The 20,947-nt window shown below is 33.9% G+C and overlaps 1 protein-coding gene and 1 long non-coding RNA gene across 2 annotated transcripts in view; one reads left to right on the top strand and one right to left on the bottom strand.

The window, feature by feature from the left end:
• SGCZ (sarcoglycan zeta) overlaps nt 1-20,947 on the bottom strand; it is an 899,256-nt gene that overhangs the window by 431,684 nt on the left and 446,625 nt on the right. The window lies entirely within an intron of this gene.
• LOC116746754 lies at nt 1,790-20,776 on the top strand. The gene is made up of 3 exons (XR_004347861.1): nt 1,790-1,801; nt 12,452-12,461; nt 20,634-20,776. It is a non-coding gene; the product is annotated as an uncharacterized LOC116746754 (long non-coding RNA).

The following is a 20,947-nucleotide window of genomic DNA, read 5'->3' as shown; positions in this document are numbered from 1 at the left end:
TGGGTCTACTACATTAGAAACCAGGCATTAGCCAGCAATGGAGAAACCAAAGCTACTGATTAGTTAAAATGAATTATTCTTACAATGCTAATGCAAATGCATTAAGAAGATTTAAGTTATTTCAAATATTTTAAATTATAGGATTATTAATATCACAATACTATGCTTTTGCCTGTATGTAAGGCTCATGTGCTTATGTTAGAGCCAGATGACACTGAGTTGGTGTTAAATTTTTCCCTAAGTTTATGAAAGTGGTTTCATTATAAATGTAAAATATAACCAGATATTCTTATCATCTAGAGAAAAGTTCTCAAAATTATTTACGAAATTATTTTGTCATTTGGTCAGAGTTTTTTGTTTTTTAAATAAAGGATTTTCATTTGTCCATATATGTTTCAGTGATTAGAAGACTTGATAAGCAAGATTAATAATGGAAAATGTTATAGAAATAGTTGTAGGACATATAAACAAGATTGACATTTCCCAGAACAAGGAGAAAAACCAACAAAACTAGTCTTTAAAATTTCAGTTTCAGCTCCAGTTACTGCTCAGAAGTCTATCAGGGAAAAAAAACTAGAGAACCTCAAACCTGCTCCTATAAAAGACTGGAAAATTAGAAAATTCACAAATACCTTTCTTTGTGATTTTTTTTTTTATCCTGAGAATAAGGAGAAAAAGATTGCTTTCTACCTGATTACAATTTTATTTCAAATCATAGCAACATTTCTAAAACTCTAACCATGATCACAGCATTTATTTAATAGAAAACTAAAATCAACAACTTTTAAAACACATGCTGAAGGAACGAACCAATCCATCTGAGTAGCGTTGGACCATAAGAACACACCCACGGTGTCTTTCTTATTGCCATTTTCCCGAGGCGGAATAAATCACAATTAATCTTTGTTGCAACTGGATTTAACTCCAGCTTTTATTAACTCTCAATTATATTAACATAGGATGCAGCCACTAAAATAATGTGAGTGGAAAACGGTTATAATGTAGTGTTAAGTAGGTAAAAACACAAATACATGTAATTACCAACAACATAAGAAAAGGCAGAGGTAAGAAAAGAACTGGAAGGAAATGAAACAGAATAATATCTGTTGTGTATGTAGGAATATGAGCACTTTAAAAAAAAACCCAAGTTCAAATTTTCTACAATGCTTTTTCTATAATAATTTAAAATTTTCTGTAGTAATTTTAAATTACATTTAAATTAACTAATTTTATTAAATTATAATAAATCTTAATTTTGTCTACAATATTTTAAAATTAAAAAATGAAATTATAAAACCACAAGGCAGATTTTTTCAGCAAAATATCAACTTCTTTAAAACACTTATGCAATTGTGAATATTTCATAGAATGCTAATTTATGTGCCAAGAATCTCTCAATGCATTAAATACCTATCAGTTTGATCAGTATAAATATTTTACATATATTAGGAGATTTAATCATTTAAAGCAACCCTAGGTGAAGATATTTTAAAAACAAGCAATCATCCCTATATTTGCTATCTGTTTTGTAAAATTTGGACATTTGTGCACTAGGTTTTAACTTACAGCAAAAAGCATTTACATAGTAGCTATTTGCTATTTATTATTGATTATTCTGTGTATAGAATATATGAGATTTCTGACATTCCTGAGTCTGTGTCTGATCAACTTCTTGAAAATGTTACTCAGGAACTGAACAGAAAACTTGGCATTTTGTCAAAAAGAATAATAGGATACACAGAGACAACACACAAACGTCTTATACCCAGGTATTTATAAACTTCCTACTGCTTAAAAATACGTTAGCTTTCTATAATAATAGAAGAGTACTGGGTTGTTTTTAAAAAATGGGCAAGGTCCTACAGGAAAAGGCTTCTGTACGGGTAAATTTGACATTATGCTTTCTACTTATTTGAAATTATGTTTTCATCAGTTTTATAACCCTACAATAATTTTTTCACAGTTAATACTCTCAAATTCTTCCCATTTGGTGCCTAGTAGCTGCTTCAACAACAGCCTATTGGAAAAGAAAAGAAATTTTATGCCCAGAATTTTATGAACCTTAATCTGATTTATAAGTCCTTCATTGTGGCTAAACACTCTAATTCAACAGATTCAAAGTCCAAATATTTAAACCAAATTGTGATTAAATGCAGAGAAAAATGAAAAGTTGAATTTTATTCCTTCTCTTTTTTGTGTTCTTACCAGATATTATAAATATTTTGTCAAGATCTAAAAGAATCTTATCTAAAAGCATACTGCGCTATTACCAGGCAACTGCAGAGATTATCTGTACATCACCTTGAACTGATCTAGCTTCTATCAAACCCTCAAATAAGAAATTTGATCCTCAAGAAATGCTGAATGCCTTAAAGAATGCACAGCTAGTCCCTCTGCCCAAGTGAAAGCTATAAGCCACACCTCATTAATTTAGCTGAAATAGTGAACTATAAATGCATATTCTTTCTGTATAATATCACAAACATGTAATTTAATCATTGACTGAATTCTCAGTTATTCTTAGGATAATAATTGACAGGGAAAGAAATGGAGGGACATCATTTACTAAATCCAGCTCTGTGTGGAAATGGTGCCCTTTTTAATTGTGTAGACCTCAATAAACACTTTTGCTAATTCACGGCCTTACTACATAAGCAGGAATGCAGAGTTAAATCATTGTTAAAATTAATCTTTCACAGTGGTTTAAAAATCAAATTCACAATGATATACAAAACTATTTCATTTACTGTGACCCAGGTTTGCAAGAAAAAAAAAAAAAAAAGAGAGAAAGAGAGAGACAAACTATTTGGAACTAACTCTTTATGAAGTAAAAATGGTAATGCTGAAATAATTTATTGAATTGACTGGAAATTAGTACATTGGGCTATATTCAAATGCCACTAATCTTTATTGATGACTATATCACTTACTGATTACTATGTGCAAGGAATTTTTCCATGGGTGTCTGACATCCACACTAGACTTTTATGAAGCAAATAGTGTCCCCATTTTATGAGAAGACAAACGATAATCTTTATATTAATTACTTGGTGAAGTCTAGGACTTCAACCAGGTAATAGTCACAGTATTTACACTAGAATCCTATTCCACTCCCATTTGTCACAGCCAGTGAGAAATTTCCAATCCTGAAGAAACTTCTTAAAAATAAATTAATGCACATTGTCTTTGGAGAGACCTTAGAATTCACTAGGAGAATTTGAATTTACAGTTTAAGAAAATGTCCTGAGCTTCTGATGTAACCAATCCTTGGTCCATGTTCAAGAATTTAGAAAATGCTGTTTTTACAAACCTTTTTACTGCTTTAATGATTTTGTAAAATTATTTTCAGTTAGCATATTAACTATATGTGCTCCTTATTTATTATTTATCGAAAATATCTTAAAATAAAATAAAAAATACAAATAGAACATCATAGAGATAATTTAGTTTACATAAAAAAGATTTAACTTTTTCATCTTAATTCATTCCAACATTTAACCTTTTATTGTCATTAAATTAGTATGTATGGCATATGGCAACTGTACTAGTAGAAAACAATGAGAACACATATAATGAGTAATATTTACCATGTAGCAATAATGTTAGTGAGCCTTTGTCATACTGGTTTCATTACTAATACAGTAAACCATACACAGTAACACTAGTCTATCTTATTTGGTGTGCTATGACAGGAGATGGACAGGGAACTAGATACTTATGGAAGACATTTCTATTAATATTCTTTCACTTAAATCTCACAGAGACCTTTTTTATCCAGGCATCATTAGAGACATTTAGCTTATTTCAAAGCTGTTCATAAAGGTTCAAGTATGCAGCATGTAAGGTTATACAGGATTGCTTCAAGCTTGTAGGGTGCCTATGAACTGATTTTTTAAAGTTCCTGTTTTGGGCAGAAATATTAGAAAAACGAACTCCTCCTGGGGAGACAAATGGCACCTCTAAAACAGAAACAAGCCCATGACTTGGCAAGGGAAACATCTCTTGGATTCTAGGCCCCATTCATCCCCTTAGCTGGGTGTCTTTGAGCATTACCACACTACACAACTGCATGAGGTAGCCCTGAGAATACTTTTATTTATCTGATGATTCATTTATTTTATTACTTAGCACAGATATTTTTTGTTTTTGCATTTTACAGATTCTAAACTCAGACTCAACATGCCTTCCTACAAGCTGCAGAAACCATATTCAAAACATGACCTCACTGTTACTTTTGTAAAGGGAATGAGTCATTGGATTCTCCATTGTGCTGCCAGAAGAGCATATAGAAGAATGGCTGTTCCAAATTATGACCTGGTTCTTTAAGAATAAGCCAATTAGGAGATTGACCTGCACTGCCAAGACATAAAACACTTTCTCCTCAAGACTAGGACATCTGGGTGACAAATGTATTCATTTGCTAAACTACTGTGTGAGCCCCCTAGTTGCCCATTTTCACTAAAAAGTAATTAACTAAGCACCATATAAGAGTTCCAAGCTTATTAGGAAAGTTTCTTGGGAATTTAAATAAATTAGCTATGATTAGAACTAATGAAATCTCCAAGAGTACCAGATTTAATTCCAAAAGTGGTTCAGATAAGATACCTAGTAATGTGTATTAGAAATCTGGAGGAAGTTAAATAAATGTCCAAGTGTATCAAAGAGAGAAGAAAAATCCAACATTTGAAAAATAGTAGTAATAAAAAAATTTTTAAAGGACAGTAAAACATATTCAGAAATATTCATGTACTAGTAGAAACATTCAGTATAGTAATGTAATGCATGTTAATTTGTTATAGTAACACTTTATGTATAATTTTGGGGGTTCTTTGAGGAAAATCACTCTTTTAATTGGTGCATATAGTTTATTTTGAAAGACTAGTTTTTATGGTATAAGTAAAGCAACTGAAATTCTCTTTACCATTTGCTGAGGTTTTAAAAGTTTGAAAAAGTTTGTGAAGGTTAAAGAAAGAAGCAGTGCCACGCTGCAGCTGAAGTACAATATTCATTTCAAGCTCATAATTACTTTGAGTCAAAGATTTAATAACATGATTTCTTTTCATACAACATAAACAGATATTAAAAACTAAGTATACCTCTAAAAAAAGCAATATAGTTTGTATTTTTTGCAATAAATAATATGTCATATCCAGAAAGGTTTCCTAAAATGTTTTCCTATTAAATCACTTCATTTGTCTTGGCCAATAATAACTTTGTTTTCTAATGGCACACACAGGTTTTTGTTTTACTTTATACTGTGCCTCAATTTGCATACGATTAAAAAAGAATTCAAATGAAAATACCTAGAATAAAATTGTGATTAAAAAATAAATAAAGCATTAGGATCAGGAAAATGAACCCTGAAATAGAAATGAAACGTTAAGAAAAAGAAAAAAAAAGTAAGTCATAGGGCTTACATATTTAAGGACAGTTAAATTTCAAATGGAATTGAACATCCTAGCGGGCAAAAATAGTCAGTTTCACAATCCTCACTGTCAGAAACTGGAAGACTCACCAGGAAATGCAGAAGATTTTCTTAGTGCTAAATTTTAAAATTAAATCAATGTGAGGTTTTACATTATAGAAGTGAGAAACAGACACAAGTGGCAAATGTCCTTAGTGATATTACTATATCAAATGTGGTGGTTTAATGTGGCCGAACCTTGTAGCTTCCTGCTGTAAAGCCAAGAATATAAATAAAGCTGTTATTTTTCAAGGGCCATTGTAAGGTGTCTTAGATTGTAGCCTTTTGATAGTCTGGTGTGGCCTAAGGATAACATTTGAGCACGTGGATTTATTTTTTTTAATTCGTATGCTTCAGGCCGCTTTCTTTAACAAAATTTTAAACAGGAAAAGAACACTTCTCTGTGTTGTATATTCAGTGAAACTGGCAAGTAAATAGTTGAGAGCTTAAAAGCTCAAAAACATTGAGCTTTTGGTTGAGGGTAAATATATGAAAATAGAAATCAAATCAACATATATGGTTTGGTCCTTCTCCAAATGTTCAGAGAAAACTCCTCTTAGTAGTGTATACTGACAACTTTTGGAAACACACACACACACACACACACACACACACACACACACACGTAGTCTTTTAATGCATGGGTCAGCTAAAGAAGAGTAAGGTAACTCCTTAGAGGCCAGAAAGAACAGGAAAGAGCTTACCTAAGCAAGGACTGCAATATGTAAACTCACAAAGGTACCTGTTCATCCATCTATGCTCTAAAGCCTGCATACAAAAAACTGTAACAAAAACTAGGGCTTTAAGCATGGGGAAGGTTAGAAAGACGTCTTCTACCACTACAAAACTCAGGACTCTGTAGAAAAACATGATTAATGACAGTGGGGAGAAATAACTTTCCAGATATTTTTTAAAGATAAGCCTGCCACTCCTACAACTTAGAAAAGCTCTATATGGCTGGGGGGTGTATGGCAGAATTGCGGAGATGTCATTTAAGGGTACAAACTTGCAGCTAGTAGGTAAATAAGTCCTGGAAATCTAATGCACAACAGTGATTACAGTCAACAATACTGTATTATAAACATCAAAGTTGCTAAGACACCAGATCTTTACTCTTCCCAACACACACAAAAGATGGTAATTATGTGATATGATAAAGGTGTAAGCTAACTCTACTGTAGTAATCATAGCGTAATATATAAATGTACCAAACCAACACACTACACCACAGACTCACACAATGTTATATGCAATTATATCTCAATTCCAAAAAAGCGCTAAGCAGAAAATTTAGATTAATGTCATCTTGTTTTGGTAGTGCCCATGGCTATTTTTTTCTTCCTCATTAAACTTTGTTTTAATGGGTTCAAATTTCTGTGACAGATTTCTGGTCAAGTTGTTTCCATTTAAAAAGTCCTAATTTTAAAAACTAATAACTTAAAATTGCGACACAGAAAACAAATGGTCTATGTAACATTCTCCTTTTCTTTTGAAGGTTTCAGAATGCATTGTTAACCACTAATCAGCCTTTCACTATTAAACTGAAATGGCCAATTGAGACAAACAGTTCTGAGACAGTTTTTCCACCACTGGCTCAGACTGGGGTGGCAGAAATTGGGGATAATATTTATTTAGCCTTCTGAGCTTTCTGGGCAGACTTGGTGACCTTGCCAGCTCCAGCTCTGCCGGCTGCACTGATTTGATGACACCCACAGCAACTGTCTATCTCATGTCACGAATAGCAAAGTAGCCCACAGAAGGATAGTCACAGAAGCTCTCAACACACATGGGCTCGTTAGGAGCCGTTCTACAAGTTTATACTTTAAAACTGGCCTGAATGTATTTTCAAAGGAAAAATCTAATCAAGAGGAGTTCACAATCTTAAAAATGGTCACAAAATATATTGGGAAACACATCATCATCAGTGAGACGCATGAACACAAAAATTTGATATAAAGACATCACTATATGCTGTTAAGATATTCAACTCACCAGAAAGGATAACAACTGCAAAGCAGATGGCTCCCAATTACCAACTTCAAAAGCTAAACTGATGAAGTTATAGGAGAAAGTCACTAATCTCCATCATTATAGTGTATTTTAACCATTTCTCTTAGTAATTTATCCATTAAACAAATCAAGATGGATATATGCGATTTGAATAGTATATATATGTATAGATATGTGTATATATATATATATATATATATATGGAGAGAGAGAGAACTGTATCTACATGAAACAACTACAAAAATGACAACATCATGGGTAGTAAGTCACAATGAATGTTTTGAGAATCATTATGATGGAGATCACATGCTTTGTATATTATACAAATCAGAAAGCAGTATCAAAGGATAATGAAAAGATAACTCAAATACATTTCTCAATCATTTTAAAATGTTAAGGAAAATATCACCTAGCAAAACGTGAGAGGCAGATAAAGTGGTACATAGAAAGAAATTTATAATCTTCTTATGTTAAAAAAAATGGGAAGAATAAAATAACTGGGCTAAGCCAAACTTTAGAATATAGTAAAAATACAACAGAATACACACAGAAGTTAAGAGGAAAAAATACAGTTAGTAATAGAAATAAATGAAATAGAAAACAAAGACTAGAAAGAGAAAAATAAGAGCCCAGATTTTTTTTTCTTGAACTGCCTGAGAGAAAAATCATGAATTAAAAAAAAAATACCTTGTAGTTTTTATGTATATTTTTAAAACTGTCAAATGTTATGTTTGAAATGATATTTTATAGTAAATTGACTACTCATGCTGTAAGGACTTACATCTTCCAAAACTGAATACACAATTATAGTTATTTTGGGGGATCCTCAACAGTGAGTTTGGTTTATAACATACTGGAATTATAATTTAAATTAAAATTACATCATTTACATATATCATAGGAAACTAAAAGTAATTTCTTTTGAGTTCTTTTTATACTCAAAATGTCCTTTGCTTGTAATTGAAAAATTAAAACCAAACCATTTTATATTTTTCTTCACACATTTTTGTAGCTCATCATTACATATAGGAAAAATAGCTAAAACAGTGTTAACTCATTACAAGTCTCTGAATGCACAGGTTATTAAGGAAAATGTAGCTTTATATCTGATGTTTTACCTTTAATTCCATTTACTTTCTGGCACTCTAGATGGAAAGAGCAGAAGATTTTATGATCATTCTACTCTTATTGCTCCTGTATTTATATTTAATGTTCTTAAACTTTTTATAAAGCCTAATCTCTGCAATACTATATTACTTTCAAAATGTCCACCTTATATAAGTGCAGTTACATTCACATTATCAATAATGCATGAAAAGGTTTCATCAGTCCTGGGTTGATAAAGGTCAAAAAAGAGTGAATGTTGAGGCAGAAAATCTGCATAGAAGTGACATTTTTGGATAATGATAAAAAAGCAATTCCTTTTCAATGAATTTCATATTTTAATTTTATTTTCCCTCTGCCTAGAATATTCTCCCTCATGTGTTTCCATGATTCTCTCCTTCACTTCCTTCTCATCTTTTCCCAGCTGTTTTCTCAGTCATCTTTCCTGGTCAATCTATCTAAAATGTCAACTCTATTCCTCTTGCTTTTTCTTATTCCCCTTTCCTTCTTTATTTTTCCTGCTTTGCACTTATAAATATCTAACATGTCATTTACTTCATTAATGTATTATTTTATCTTTTTCCACCATTAAAATTAACTCCTACAAGGGCAGATATTTATGATTATTTTGTTAACCACTGTTAAATCCACTAACTAGAACATAATCTGATAGGCAGTAGAGAGAGACCAAAAAATGTTTCTTGAAAAAAAATGAAATTATTGTCTTCATTTAGAACAATGAAATCATTTTCAAAAGTGTTTATTTCTCTAATAATAACGGATACTTCAGCCATGATTTAGAAGTGGAATAAAATAAAAATAGATGTGGAAGCTTATTACCGAAGACTTTCTAAGCATGATCAAATAATAATGATTATTTGATAAATATTTGATAAACTACATAGAATCTTCTCAATATGTTGAAATACTTTTATACATGTATTTGTGCATACTGATTATGTATTTTTGTGGGTATACTATATATTCATTACCTTTCTCCCTGAAATGGGAGATCTATATGCATATTTATTTGTGCTTTTATGCATATTCATATGAGTCTGTACACATGTATTTATGTGTATAAAAGCAGGAACTAACATTTGTTGTAGTTTTACATTGCTAAACACAGACCCAACTACGATTTAATCTCTGAATAATCCAAGTACCAATTCAATAGAAAGCAGGACCAGAATTCAACTCAAGTCATTCAGACCCCAAATTTCAAATTCCTCTCTTTTATTTGTTTCTTTTGTATGTCTATTTTGCCGGCTAGGTTTTGATGAAATACGTAAATGTTAATTTACAAACAGTAGCTAATCACCAGAATGAGGCATGGTTTCTTTGCGTATGTATGTTTACTTTATCATTATGTTTAAATGATTTAATTCCAAGCTAATATAATGAAGTGATAAATGTTATTGAATGGTTTTAGTCATGTGTTCATTCTATCAGCAAGAGTTAGGAAAAAGTGGAAACAGTAGAGGAAAAGAGAAAGAAATACATTCCCTAATTTTCTCTTTCTCCCTATCCTAAAACTGCTTCTACACAAAGCGTGTCACATTCTCAAACATCTGCTTCACTGAAGACAAAGTTAATGATGTGAGGATGGTTGGTAAGGTGGTTGGCATCATGGAGGTATACTAACTAGTATAATGATGATGATGTTGGTCATCATCTCAGAAATATGACAGCATACGAACCAGCCAATATAGGTTTAAAAAAATAACAGGTGATCCTACTTCTAATGGAGCATGTTTTCAAAAGAACTTGACTGCAATCATGAAAACACATGTTAAAACTATTAATTAACCTTCTGAGTCAAACAAAGATGAATTCTTAATCTCTATAAAACAAGGCATAGAGCTAGAAATTTAAAACCAGATACAAAAAAACAGGTTTAAATCATATAAAATTTTATTTATTTTATATGTGTATTATATATATGTAATTTTATATATGTGTATATATATAAACAGTGCATCTAAGTATACATGTACCCATATCTACAATATATTTATATATATATTATATATACACACCTGAATGTATATTATACATACATATGTATATATATATAAAATATTTAATTTTTTTTTTTTTGCGGTACGCGGGCCTCTCGCTGTTGTGGCCTCTCCCGTTGCGGAGACAGGCTCCGGACGCGCAGGCTCAGCGGCCATGGCTCACGGGCCCAGCCGCTCTGCGGCATGTGAGATCTTCCCAGACTGGGGCATGAACCCGTGTCCACTGCACCACCAGGGAAGCCCAATGTTTAATGTTTTAAATGCAACAAAAATTATTCAGTAAAAAGGATCTCCAAAATTATGTTAATAAAATTTTAGTGTTTCCTTACTCTCTTTCAAAAGGTTTTCATTGCCTTTATAGCAACAGAATGGTCACTGAAGCATAACATGATAGGGACGAGCTCTGACTGTATTGATGGACTGATGTTTAAGAAAAATGAATAGCTTCGTGCAACAACTATTTTATTCACGTTTTTGGTGTTAAAAAACAATTGCTGAAAGTCTGTAAAATCTCTAAAGAGCTATATCAACTAAATTATGACATAAAATGAGAGATTGAGAAAAAATGTACTTCATCTTTAGTAATCATTCTAAGGCTAAATAAGTGAACGGCAAAGGTTTCCAGTATTTGACCCTAAATACTTTCTTCTGCTCTATACTACTTTAAAGATATAAGGGATTGGAAACAGTACTGAAGAGAAGGCAGGATGAAAATATATATACATACTTTATTTTCCTTTTCTTTTATAAAATCTTCCAAAAATAAAAATTCAGAGAGATGTATAACAAAAACCCAGGTAGATATCATTAAAACTTAATAAAGGCTAATGATTTACTATGTTTACAAAAATTATTTTAAATAAAATGAAGCATTAGCTAGAGCTGAAATCCACATTTTGCTCCTCCAAAAATCACATTTGCCTTCTATGTCTGAGAGGCAACCACTACTCTAAATTTAGTTTGCATCTTTTAATTCAATGTTCACACATGATCTGTAAATTCAGAGTGAGGATGAAATAAAGACTAAGAGTTTCTTTACCACCTACATGCCATGAGTGAAAGAATTACAATGAAATGATTTAACTTAACAAACAGAAAAGTGAATCCAAAAAAAAATAGAAGACAGAGGTATGGGGAGCACAAAAAATTGGTATAAAAGTGTGAATACCAATTTAATGTACATTTTTTCTCATTTCAATATTAATAATATCTATTTCTGTATTAAGTTAAAAAGAGAACTAAAATTCTAGATAATGATTCCAAGGAAAATAGAGAAGGGGTTTTCTACACACACTGTAATTATTACTTACCCCTAAATCACCCCTTGTCTTACTTAAAAGGAAGAATGAGTTATACAAAAGATTTACATTTATTAGAATAATTCACAGTTAAGGAGCTATTTAAAGATGTAAAGGCAATTGCTGAAAAATTAGAAACATCACATAGAGCTTGGAAATCAGCAAAGGAAAAATATATAAATAAAGTAATATTTCATTAAAGTAAGAAATTAGCACATTGTATTTTTAAATTTCAGATACACAATCCGTACATGTTATTAAGAGGTCATACAGGAAGAATGAAAATAAAAGAGTAGATAAGCATGTACTTTGTACAATTTATTTTAAAAGTTATTAATCAGTTAATATTCATGTCAAAAAGAAATAAATTTAAGACTGAAAATGCTTTCATGATAGAGAGGCACTGCGGTACTTGACTGAGAAAATATAACCATTATATACCTGCTTCCTCCCAGCCATAAACCCAGACAATTAAAAAATAAAAAATATAAATATTCACAATATGAGATTATAATACACATCTATCAGTAATTGAAAGATTAAGCATACAAAAGATTAACAAGGGTATAGAAGTTATGAACAATAATAAAATTAGAAAATTTAATTTAATATGTAACCCTGCACTAGTATGATTTTTTTATGAAGTAAACTAATTCAGATATCAACAATAAAAAATACGATAAAAAAGCAAACTTTTTTATGTAAACTGAAAAATATACTCTGCCACACAATGAAGAAGAAAAATTGGTGAATATTATAAATATTAACTAATAAATAACAAAGAAATACTAGACTTCAAAACTTATGGGATTCACTAACCATAAAGGAAAAGTCTGATAAACTGACTTCATCAAAATTAAAATTTGTTTTTCACCCAAAGACATCTTTAAGAGTTTATGTACTTAAGCCACAACCTGGGAAAAAATATTTATAAGACACTTATCTGGCAAATGACTTTTAACCAGAATATATAAAGAACTCACACACACAAAATAATAAAAAAACATATGACTCAAATAATAAGTTAGAAAAATAGCTGAACAGACTCTTTACCAAGGAAGAAATATAAATGGTCAAAGCCACATTAAAAAATGCTCAACATCTTTACTCATCAAGGTTATAAAAATTAAGACCACGATTATGTTCCATTTAAATACTCACTAGAAGAGTAAAAATTAAGAACTTTTCACAATACCAAATGTTGGAGAAGATTTGTAAAAACTGAAACTATTATTCATTGCTGTTGAGAAGTTAAACAGCACAAGTATGTTGGAAAATTGTTTGGCTGTGTCTTATAAAATTAAACATAAATCTACCAAAAGAGACAACAAGATCTAAATAATTAAATGCTCATCAGGCAAAAGAGTAGACAGAAAGAAATTGAATTATAGTGGTAAACAGAATTCCTCAGAGAAGCAAATATACAGTAAATTCTGAAGCAACAGAACATGCTTCAAATTTGAGGCATTATAATTTTTGAACTAATTTTATAGAAAGTATTTGAATGTTACCTATCATATAAACTTGCTTGATATGTTCATTCATGCTAAGTCAATTTTTCTGAGTAATCTAGTTTGTAAACCAGACTGTGTAACTTTGTCACTAGGCAAATCAAGAAAGACTGACTTTTGTACCCTCAAAATTCATATGTTGAAGCCCTAACTTGGAGATAGGGCCTTAAAGAGGTAATTAAAGCTAAATGAAGTCATAAGAGTCAGACTTTAATCCAGTAGGACTGATATCCTTTTAGAAGAGGAAGAGACACCAGAAAAGGCCATGTGAGGATACAACAAGAAGGTGGCCATCTGCAAGCGGATGAAATGAAGCCTGTAGGAACCTGGATCTCGGACTTTCAGCCTCCCGAACTGTGAGAAAATAAATTCTTGTTGTTTAAGTAACCTAGTCTGTAGTATTTTGTTATGGTAGCCCTAGCAAACTAATACATTTTATATACAAAACATTGCTATAAAACCTGCCGTTCTATGAGTAAAAAAAAATCTCTAAGTGTCACATATTGTATGATTTCCTTTATATACCATTCTTAGAATGACAAATTATAGATGTGGAGATCAGACTAGTTTTTGCTAGAAATTAAGGATGGGGGAGGGGAAGGAATGAGTGTGACTGTAAAGAACAGTATGAGGGAGATCTTGCAGGGGATGGAATCATTCTGCATCTTGATTGTAGTGGTGGTTACACCTTTCTACACACGCTGTAAAATGATATAGAACAATACACACTCATCGGACCAATGTCAAATTCCTGGTTTTGACATATTACTGTGGTTATATAAGATGTAACATTATGGGCTTCCCTGGTGGCGCAGTGGTTGAGAGTCCACCTGCCGAAGCAGGGGACACGGGTTCATGCCCCGGACCGGGAAGAACCCACATGCTGCGGAGCAGCTGGGCCCGTAAGCCGTGGCCGCTGAGCCTGCGCGTCCGGAGCTTGTGCTCTGCAACAGGAGAGGCGACAAAAGTGAGAGGCCCGCGTACCGCAAAAAAAAAAAGATGTAACATTATAGGTAACTGAGTAAAGAATACACAGATTATCTCTGTACTACCTTTGTAATTTCCTGTGAATGCATAATTATTTCAAAATTAAAAGATTTTTAAAAAAACACCTGCCATTCTGGTTGAAATAAATGGTACCTCTTTAGCTTTTGACAAGTTTGGATCCCTGATCAAAATCACATGAAGAAAATCTTATTAGACATCATCACTGGATGAGGGATCTGCAGTGCCACAAGAAGCTTTATGCTCCAACTGGCATATTCTCTTCTTTGTTTGATGTATTAATGTATATCCATTTGAAAAAAGATATAGATATGGAGATAAATACAAAAAGTATAAAGATAGACTGATTAGAAAATGTAAGTCCAGGGGCTTCCCTGGTGGCGCAGTGATTGAGAGTCTGCCAATGCAGGGAACATGGGTTCGTGCCCCGGTCCGGGAAGATCCCACATGCCGCGGAGCGGCTGGGCCCGTGAGCCATGGCCGCTGAGCCTGCGCGTCCGGAGCCTGTGCTCTGCAATAGGAGAGGCCACAACAGTGAGAGGCCCGCGTACTGCCAAAAAAAAAAAAAAATTAAAATGTAAGTCCAGATGGCAGAAACAAAGTTCTGGGGGGGAAAAAAAAAGGGCAGTATATGTTCATATGCATACGGGAGTGGAGCGAAGGGGTGGGAAAGAATAAGCAAAAATTAGTAAAATCAATTAGAATATTAAACTGCAATTACTCCTTGCGTGTTCTAATTTGTTCCTTTTCCCCTATTAAATGTTATGGGTTTTTTTGTTTTTGTTTTTTTGCGGTTCACGGGCCTCTCACTGTTGTGGCCTCTCCCGTTGCGGAGCACAGGCTTCAGACACGCAGGCTCAGCGGCCATGGCTCACGGGCCCAGCCGCTCCGCGGCATGTGGGATCTTCCTGGACCGGGACACGAACCCGTGTCCCCTGCATCGGCAGGCAGACTCTCAACCGCTGCACCACCAGGGAAGCCCTAAATGTTATGCCTGAAGATACCTGAAGCCTTGGCTAGTATTTTTTCGATACATGACATGGTTAGAGTAAGGGAATCTGGAACAACATTCAGCCGGAAACAATTCTAAGTAAACATTTGATCCACTGATACTACATTCTGGAAAGCATCACTAAGACCCTTTTTTGCATGTCATCCCTCTGATACCAGGAACTGTGGCCAGCATGTTCATCACTGCATCTCCATTATTTAGGATTTATGTTTATCTCAGGAAGGTCAACAAATATTTGTTGAATTAGAACTGAATAGTTGTTAAAAGCAATTAACAATTGTATTTTCCAATTAACAAAATGGATAAATATGGTGTTCCTGTTCAATTCAACAACACTTGTAGAAATGGTATTTCACTACTCGCTTGTTTTACCATGTCTTCTCTATCTAAAGATAGACCCCGTCTACCTTTACTTCTCCATTTTAGTGTACATATGACATACTTGTAAATATTACATATTTTCACTTTCTTTCCCTTCTGGGCCAGTCTGTTATTAAATTCTACTTCTCACAAAATCTCCGAAATCAATATAAAATTTTAAAAACTAAAATGCTTAGCCAATCTGAGTTTTGTTTATACTGCAATGTATTCCTCCACTGGATAGTCTCCTGAATCTTTCTCCCCAGTATATCTAGACCATCTCCAACTCATTATCATGCTAATACGTTTAAATATCTATTGTATCAAATCACATGCCTTTTCCATCCTTGATAACATTAATGTGTCCTATGATACTAAAATGAAGTATGCTTAATGAAACCAAAAATTAAAATGAATCTCAAGCATAACTATGATTCCAGTAGAACTTGTTAAGCCTTTACTTTAGAAGTAATATTACTTCTGAACTCAGTCTTAAGGCCAACGGAACCACACTACACTCAGGTTATTTAAGTGATAACAGAATCCAGGTCCTTTCTTCCTCGCTTTCTCACTCTCTGTAACTCTCTCCTCACAGCCTGTAAGCCCATCCTTGCCCGCAGCCCTCACTCTAATTAAAGTAAGTTGGGATATCGCCAGCCCTGCTGAGAACAGTATTATGAGTGTAGACTCCCTGATTCTACGCCCTTCTCAGCTCCAACTTCATTACCCACTGATTCTTCTCTCAGTATAGCAGCTAAGAAAAAATAGATAGAGATAAAAAATGGATGACTGATGCTGTATGGAAGAGATAAAACAGTAGTGGGGAAAATAGTTCAAAATGGTTTCAATTTCTTTAAGCCTTTTGCACGATCAGGAAGCTGCTAAAATTCAGTCAGACCCATAGCTATCTAAGTTTGCAGGCTAAGCCCCTCACACTCACCAGAGGAGTAGTCAGCAAAGCAGTGGGGTCAGACACTGAGATTCAGAAGCAGATGACTGGGATTCTATTGCCATTTACTGATAGGGTGATTCTAATAAGTAACTTAACCGCTTTATTTTTTATTTATATATTTATTTATTTATTTTTGCGGTACGCGGGCCTCTCACTGCCGTGGCCTCTCCCGTTGTGGAGCACAGGCTCTGGACACGCAGGCTCAGCGGCCGTGGCTCACGGGCCCAGCTGCTCCGCGGCATGTGGGATCTTCCCGGACCGGGACATGAACCCGCGTCTCCTGCATCGGCAGGAGGACTCTCAACCACTGCACCACCAGGGAAGCCCCTATTTATTTATTTTTTAACATCTTTATTGGAGTATAATTGCTTTTCAATGGTGTGTTAGTTTCTGCTTTATAACAAAGTGAATCAGCTATACAAATACATATATCCCCATATCTCCTCCCTCTTACAAAGAAATAGAAAATATAAACAGACCAATCACAAGCACTGAAATTGAGACTGTGATTAAAAATCTTCCAACAGACAAAAAAGCCCGGGACCAGATGGCTTCACAGGCGAATTCTATCAAACATTTAGAGAAGAGCTAACATCTATCCTTCTCAAACTCTTCCAAAATATAGCAGAGGGAGGAACACTCCCAAACTCATTCTACGAGGCCACCGTCACCCTGATACCAAGACCAGACAAAGATGTAACAAAAAAAGAAAACCACAGGCCAATATCACTGATGAACATAGATGCAAAAATCCTCAACAAAATACTAGCAAACAGAATCCAACAGCACATTAAAAGGATCATACACCATGATCAAGTGGGGTTTATCCCAGGAATGCAAAGATTCTTCAATATACACAAATCAATCAATGTGATACACCATATTAACAAATTGAAGGAGAAAAACCATATGATCATCTCCATAGATGCAGAAAAAGCTTTCCACAAAATTCAACACCCATTTATGATAAAAACCCTCCAGAAAGTAGGCATAGAGGGAACTTACCTCAACGTAATGAAGGCCATATATGACAAACCCACAGCCAACATCGTCCTCAATGGTGAAAAACTGAAACCGTTTCCTCTAAGATCAGAAACAAGACAAGGTTGTCCACTCTCACCACTATTATTTAACCTCTTTAAACATATCTCTTCCTCTCTATAATGGGGAAAAAACCACACATGCAAGATTTGAGGCACGACAAACAAAATACTTTGTGTAAGTTTTTATAAACTAGAACTCACTCTAAACTGTACTTTTTTTTTTTTTTTATAGTTCAGGCACAAGAAACTAAGCACTGTATTTTCCTTATACTGGCAGTATAACTAATGGTCTAGCAATGACGTCTTGGATATCATGCTCTAAAACACATTTTTTAAATCTTATCTACAGATTTCATGGATTGTACATAGGTTTCCAATGTTAAACACATATTAACCGTGTATTTCAGATTATTTGACATCTGATGACTTACTGGCCCTGCAGAGAATGCCCCACACAAGGCTAGCTAATTCCTAGAGGTACTAAACAACTCACTTGTAAGCATATCTTTGATATGCAAACCAGTCAGTCAGGAGCCCATACCCGCAACAGATCCTTTGGCTCTCGGAAGGCTTATACTCTGGGCCACTATCCACCTATTCTATCATCCCAGAGACAGAGATCAGCCAATTAGTGACAGTCCTTACAGCCCAGAATCTGCCAAAATTACTCTAACTATCCAATCCTAAACCTGCTAAGCCTGCTACCCTTGCCCATTCCTTCCCATTGTAACCACAATTAAGTCTTTGGCCCATGTTTTCCCCTTACTCCTTTCCTCATGACCCTGGTGCTTCCCTGTGTGGCCTTGAGTGGCATGCTGTTCTTCCCTGTTTCTAAGAACCTGTGACTATAAAAACTTCTCCTTTCATGACAGTGCCTGTATATTTTACCACACCTGTTAGAAAACAAGTCCTGGGTAACCTTAAAAGAATAATTATGCTCTCTGAACATTTTCTGTCAAGTATTTTCTTGTTTTACAAGATTTTAATTCTTTAAATAGGGACTATTGATCACTTTTTTTGTAATTGCAACTTGTTTACAAAAATATTTTAAATGAATTTGTATAAATGCAGATATGTTCAGATGAAGGAAACATGGAGAATTTAAATAATCATAACATTAAAACATATCTGTAAGAATCCACAGAGGACCATAGGATTAATTTTAACTTAGTTGTGAAAACTTGATGTAAAATAGAATGAGTGAAAAGTAATTTCAAGGCTTTGGAATCATATTTGTTAATTATATACCCATGAATTTCTTATTTTTCTCTTCCTTTGACTAGACACTTGTCTGAATAGTGAATCAAAGCAGAAAATAAACCTACACCAGAAAGATTTTTTTTATCCTCTTCTATCTTCAGTCCATAAATCAGTTAATGGAAAAAATGAACTAGTTTTCTAAACTATTGTGTTTACCATTTATGTACCTTGAAAGGACTTCGGCATTATAACAGAAGCAGCAATCATGGATTCTGTTACACATGAAGTCAGAGGAGAGTGTCACAGGTTCTGAACATAAATTTATGAAATAAAACAGGAAATGTCAAAATGCATTGCTACTGCAGTAGCTGGCTTTAAAAAAAGGCTATGACAAGGTTATGTTGTGTTATCAAGATTGAATTCCCAAGAATGTGAGTTGAGGTAAAAAATAAGAATAGAAGACAGGTATCTGTAAAAATATAATAAAATACTAGGAATCTACCACTGAATAATAAATGGTAAGAAAAGTCCAGCAACAAGAAGTCAGAGCACTTGACTCTCTTAATCTAAACAAAGTACAAAGAAAGGCTATAATAAAGAATATATATGCATTTGCCCAGAAATTTTACAACAAAGTGCATCTTTTTGAATCTTCCAAGAGGCATAATGAAGGTCTGACACCCCAGGGAACTTAGTATTGTTGCCATAGTCCATAAGTATTTACCCAACATTCTTTTTCTAAATGCCTAATGTATGAATAGAATATTGAAGGGATATTATAACCACATTCACTTACACTGATACATGAAGAGACAATTCAAACGTGTTGTTTCTGTACCACCACCTTCTCCAAACACCCTCCTCCACAATATAAACTATGTTGGAAAATACAGTATTTAATAAGAAAAACTGTCTACTATTATATTTAATGGTAATAAGTAGTCCTACTTAAAGTCTGGTATTTTCTCATCATTCATTGTTATAACAGAAATTTATATGTATTTTACCATGATTAAAAATATAAAAACATTCAATAATTACATAAAATGTGATAAAGCTACTTTTATCTTGCTCAGCTCGGTATGGGAATGAGAGTTCTGGTCCATCAAATACTGAATAATACTTTGTGTATACAGTAAATAGAGTATCAACTTCAGAACAGTAAGACTACAAAAAATAAACTTAGTTTATCCAAATAAGCATTCGTCATAGAAGATATAAAGACTGAAGCCAGGCATATAAATTTTTCACTCTGAAGTATCTCACAAAAAGATTTGAGAAGAAATGAAGGTGAAACATTGATTTTGATGCTTTCTCAGAAGTATACCTAGTACCTAGCAGAATGCCTAACCCAAAGTAGATGATCCAAAATTTTTCTGAATTATTGAATGATATTAATTAAATATATCACTGCAACATGTCATGGAAACACAAATGACGGAAATTTTTACTTTATGCTCTAAGGCAGGGTTAGTTGATGACAATCAACCTGAGAAGGAATTTATCATGGGTGGAGGCAGCAAGAATGAGTACAGCCATTCCAGCCTGAGTGAGAAGCATGAGGAAAAGCACCAATGCATGCATCAAAGTCCATTATAAACTCTAGAACTTTTGATAAGTGTAGATGAATACAGTGATCGAAAGCAGACTGAGGACTTTGCTGGTGGCACGGTGATTAAGAATCCGCCCGCCAGTGCAGGGGACACAGGTCTGAGCCCTGGTCCAAGAAGATCCCACATGCCGCGGAGCAACTTAGCCCATGCGCCACAACTACTGACCCTGCACTCTAGGGCCCGCGAGCCACAACTACTGAGCCTGTGCGCCACAGCTCCTGAAGCCTGCACACCTAGAGCCCGTGCTGTGCAACAAAGAAAAGCCACTGCAATGAGAAGCCCATGCACTGCAACGAAGAGTAGACCCTGCTCGCTGCAACTAGAGAAAAGCCTGCACGCAGCAACGAAGACCCA

This window comes from Phocoena sinus, chromosome 21 (genome assembly GCF_008692025.1).
Source record: "Phocoena sinus isolate mPhoSin1 chromosome 21, mPhoSin1.pri, whole genome shotgun sequence".
Classification (NCBI taxonomy): Eukaryota; Metazoa; Chordata; class Mammalia; order Artiodactyla; family Phocoenidae; genus Phocoena; species Phocoena sinus.
The sequence above is the reverse complement of the archived record's forward strand: the minus strand, read 5'-3'. Positions and strand labels throughout refer to the sequence as shown.